Genomic DNA, 5,464 nt, shown 5'->3' on the forward strand with positions numbered 1-5,464 from the left:
GGTTTGAGTCCGGCCTGCCCCAAGCAAGCGACGGCCACGGCGGGGTTTTCTCCTTGTAAAGCCAGAGAACTTCCCTGTGCCTACACAGTAGAAACAGAACTTAACCGTTGGCAGCTGATTTAATACCTTTTGGAAAATTGTTCACCAGCTGAGCCTGACCAAAAATACTCTCTGGAGTGCAAGCAGCAGGAGTAAGTCATGATCTGTTCTCATTCACCATGAGTAAAACCAGTGCAGCTGAACATGACAGCACAGTTCTGCTTGTTTTTTAAATAAAAGGTCATTTAACCCCCCAAAAGAACCAGTTTTAATGGCATTACGACAGCAAAGGATTGCTTTCATTAGGATACAGCACTTGCACGTGCATTTTTCTCTGGAACAATTGCTATTTTCAATATTTAATGTATGGCCTCTTAAAAACTCAAAATGAAAACACAATTAATAACCAATTTTGCAGAACTAACCTGAAAATGAAGTGTTTCAGGGAAATTTTCAAGGTCATATCCGATTTGAAAGGCTTAAAAGGGAAAAAAAACAACTCTTGACAGACTTAGTGAAATACTACGCTGGGGCTTTCTAATTTCACTGAAATAGCATTTGTGGTCACCACATTTTGAGGAATCCGTGTTCAAACCCTGCCTGGTGAGGCAGGGAAGGTCGGCAGATTAAATCCTGGAGGAACGAGCTGCTCACTTGAGCAAGAATAGAGAAAAACCGCACAAGCGCCTGGTTCTGCCCGCACTAAGAGCTGTTCGGTTTCTATGCGATTTGGTTTTGTGAAGTCGTTACCAAAGACACAAGTATGAGACCCCGCGTAAAACGCTACCCGCGTTCTCACCGCATTGAGAGGCAGCAACCAGCAGCTCACTGGAGAGCCTGCAGAAGCAAACCGGCCCTTTTCAGGACTGATCCTGCTTAAGGCATAATCAGTGATTTGGCCTAATACTTCTGCTAATACCATTTACCCTTTAGTTTGAGAAGAAAACTTTTGTTTAATGAGAAAAACAAAATCCTTCACGGAATGTGTTTACTAATTGTCCTGCTTATAATAATTACGCTACAATAAAAGCATGAATTAACAAGAAAAAGAGACCTTATGCAACTCCTCATCGTGGCAGGCAGAGGTGCAGCAGCCGACACGAGATGTTCCCTCAGTCTGCTCAGCAGAAGCTGTCACAGGCAACCGTGTAGAACCTAAAAGTGGAAAGTCCCTGGTAAATATGGGAATTACAAAACACAACCTCCCTCCTTTCACTTGTCTTTTATAATAAACACGCAGACAAACCCACGTGCTCATCCACCGCTGCCATGTACCACCCCTGGGCTCTCTGAGGCAGGGTTAAATAACACCTGCACTGTGGGTCATGCTCAAATGTGGGATCAAGGCAGCTGGAACAGCACGAGTTAAACCTGGCAGCTCACAGCACTCGGCTCCCTGACAAACCAGTAGCTCCTCCAGGTCTTTCAGTGTAAGGCTGGGGAAAAACCATACCTATCTTAGTAGATCTCTGCACGCAGAACGCATTTTTGTCTGGGTAATAAATGCTGCTGGAGGTTCTGTAGGACTCCTACATAAATAGTCATCATCACAGACAGCGACCCTGCGCCGCCGCTCATAAATTACTCAAAAGGTGCAATTTACTGCCCTTTGTGGAAATAAGCCTCACTGAAAATCCCATGCCAGCAGTTCACAATGACAATACGCAACGAACGTGAACATTGTATATCTATGATCTGTCCGCAAATATCACTATCTACCTGGTTATCCCGCTCTCAGCGGATAGTCTTCTCCAGAGTCCAGCTTCAGGGGACTGACTGTTTGCTGCCTGAGGAAGCGCCCACGGTGCACGCTCGTACGACTTAAAATCCAGAGATTTAATCCCAAACCCAGAGATTTCAACATACCAAAAAAAAAAAAAACCAACAAACCCATTTAACTCAATTTACAGTTGCAGGAACAGTCGTGGGATTTCTCTAAGCAGTGAATCTTCCAAAAAGAGATCGATTTATTAACATTCACAGGAAGGATAAACAGGTTATTTAGAGGGTTGGGCTTTACTGCACAAAATAACTGAGGCTCTTCTGCCTGGTATCTTCATTATAAAAACTAACAACCCGAGTGTTCAGGCCAAGAAAACAAAGCCTGCGATACAGAATTATAACTGTACTGGAAATAAGCCTCTGCTAGTTTACATCGGGACTTAAAAAAGCACCATTACCAACCCTAAGGAAGCAGGATTTTTATTCCACCTGGAATTCACTATCAGAACTGCCAGTGAAAACATTTCTCTGCCAGGATTCAGCAAGGGAGCTTGTCTTTTATAAAAAGAGATCTAAACCCCCAAATTACTATTATCCATTCAGAAATACTCACGTACTCATCTACATAAAAACAGGTAAGAAAACGAAACGTACACAGGAGCAACAGCCTGTGCTTTGTGAGAAAATTCCCTTGACCACACAGCGAGGTAGAGCCCGAGGTAATGAACGGTGCTGAGGAAAAAAACCTTATGTGTACAGCTGGCCATGCACAGGATCTGCTCTGCAACACAGATCTAAGACACAGTTAGATTGGAATACAGATATTCCATGCAGCAGAAGCGTTTTCACACCCTTCTGGACCTGGAGAGGATGGAAATCCTGACAAGCCCTAGAGAATGGCAGAGATGGTGCTTTGGTCCCCAGGAAAGACTTGGTGCTCGGGTTGCTTCCCTGTGTTTGAAGCCAAAGTCCCACCACTGCGAGCCTCTCCTCCCCACCGCCTCCTGCATCCCAGAGAGCCACTGCCCCGTGACCTGCGTCCCTCCCCAGTGCCCAGCTCCCTCCAGGCCATCCTGGTGGCCCTCCCTCTCCCAAGCGCAGTGATTTTCTCACAAGCGCTGTCCTTGTGCCCTGCTTGCTTCTTTTCCAGTCTCTCCACCCCTCCAGGACACCCTTCCCCAGGCTGGTGCCTGGGTCTCAGCATCACTTCTAGAGCAGGCGAGAGCTTCCACACGCTGCTCAAACATCCGCAAAACCCTTCACCAGGTAGATGTGAAACCCTCTTCTGAAACAGACCACTTCTGCTGAGTGAAGTTGGGAACAGACCTGCAGCAATGTCCCAAAGCATGTCTGCTCGCAACATCTGCTTGCTTCCAGCCACTGGACTCAGGCCCAGCAGCTCTACCGGACTGTGCTGGGCTCGTCATGGTCATGAAGAAGCCTCTGCTAAAGACTGACACTGGAGAACAAGCCTGCGTGGCTGCAGCGGTCAGACCTACTCAGCTGGGGGATACCATGGAACTTCAAGCAGGCAGACCCAGACTGAGCTGAATTCCCACATCATCTCCAGTCCTTGATTCCTCATTCCAAGTCCTGAACAAGATATGTTTCTCTCCCTGGGCTTTGCCCTCCTCGTTGCTACATGCCGTGAGCAGTTTGCACAGAAAGAGGTATAGCAAGAGACCGAAATTATGCCAAATTACAGCTGTTCTGGACGCAGAGAGAATAACTGCTCTCTGCAAGCACATCTAGGCTGACCTCAAACCTCCCTGCTCAGCTCGCCCTGGAGCCTCCCGCCCAACCGTGGCTGAATACTGAGGCTCTTTAAGTGCTTCCAGTCGCTGTGGTGGGGATCACAAACCTCACGGACTGCCAGAGCCACCTCCACATTCCCACCTCCCGCACACGCAGAAGGCTTCAGCACAACCTGAGCCGCTCCAGTCCTGACGCTTCTGGGCACGAGGGCGGTTCTGAAAAGTACATGAGGGCACACATGGACCATCAGGAAAGACACAGCGTGACCTGGAACAAACCAGTTTTCAAGGTAAGCATGGGGCAGCCAAGGGTGCTGTGAAGTGCCTGGCCCTAGGGTATGGTTTCTGTTGACTCAAGCTGTAAACAAACACAGACTGTTCATCTCCAAACCCTAATCCCACTCTTCCCCTCCACTGTACTAACACACCAGTGCCTGTGTGGCTCCCAGTGACTCAGATTAACTTGCTGATCCAGTTTAAACCCTTCTCTTCTCAGGGCAGAAGGGTGGATTTTCCTCTGTATCAACTTTGGTCTGTACTTGAGCTGGGGTCGAGTCACCGCAGGCACCTAAACCAACAGAAAATCAGCACTACAAAAGGAGTTATTCTTCTGCTATCTCTGACTGGGTAACCACGGATAGAGAGGTGGGAATGCCACCACAGAGAGGGGACACAAGGCTGTAGGAGGAGAGGGATGGAGCCAGGCAGCCAGGCTGCAAAGCAAACCTCTCCTCCTCTCCACAGACCCCATGCCAAACGCCTTGTGACGTGGTCGGCAGCAGCACGCCGTGGGATCAGAGAGGAGCTGAGGCTGGAGGATTAACCTTCTGCTCTCACTGCCAGTGATCTCACTACTCACCAGTTTGGAGCTCACCCTCAGTGGTTTCAAGGGCTATGACCTAAATACCTTTAAACTGTGGACGCAATTTTAAACATCCCTGCAAATACAATGGAGATTCACTTCTGCCCTTCACACCTCAATGCTATGTTTGTAAAACAATACTCCAACATCCTCAGGAGGCAGCCAGAAGGCCCGTTTGTTAGGATAAATATATTATTATATACTTGTGAGACACTGAGACGCTGCAACGGTATGAATTACATGAACCAAGAAAGCCCTAAGGGGAGACTTTCCACCCTATTAACTACATCTAGAGAGAAAGTAAAGAATCTTTTTGTGTAGAGAAGTTTGCAAAACATCAACATTTTCTTCTCCTTTTAGTAGGTCCATTCACATCAAGGGGGAAAAAAAGTGGTGGCAGACAACAGAGATACAAACGTGGTAACACAGAACTAAACCAGACAGAAGGAGCTGATATTTCCAGAGGGCCAAGACCTGCACCTGCTCTTCAATGGACACAAATACCCTTCCAAGGCAACACAATCAGCTGAAATGCAAACCCCACTGCAACACTGCATCTTAAAACATTCCTATTCAAAACAGCTTAACAGTTATATATGTGTTTAATGCCAAACTAAATTAAATATTTTCAGAGAAACAACAGAAATTAATGGATAAAGCACCTTTCTACTGGAGAAGGCCTTGCACTGATTTGGGTATCTGCAAATTAACTGTCAAAGACAAAACCACCCATTTCCCAAGTTCACCGCTGGATTTTTAAACCACAAATACAAATTAAACACGCAAGACACCAATACCACCACACACACAGCGTAAAAAAAGGTTACATAAAAATAAACCAGAAGCTTTATCATTATACCCCCAACTTGAGGCTGTAGAGTAACAGCCCTGTTATCACGGCTGCTGGTTTATCACCACCCAAATTCCCACAATCATTTCCTGGTGTTCAAGACCACCCTCCCAAGGACTTCCACTGGGAGACATGCTCCAAACAGGGGGAGCGGCCAGAATGGTTTGAAACATTACTTTCTACCAAAAACACCAGCCCTCAATCGGTTCTTTAGCTTCTGGGAAAGAGTTCACACCG

This window comes from Buceros rhinoceros, unplaced genomic scaffold (genome assembly GCF_000710305.1).
Source record: "Buceros rhinoceros silvestris isolate BGI_N320 unplaced genomic scaffold, ASM71030v1 scaffold41434, whole genome shotgun sequence".
Classification (NCBI taxonomy): Eukaryota; Metazoa; Chordata; class Aves; order Bucerotiformes; family Bucerotidae; genus Buceros; species Buceros rhinoceros.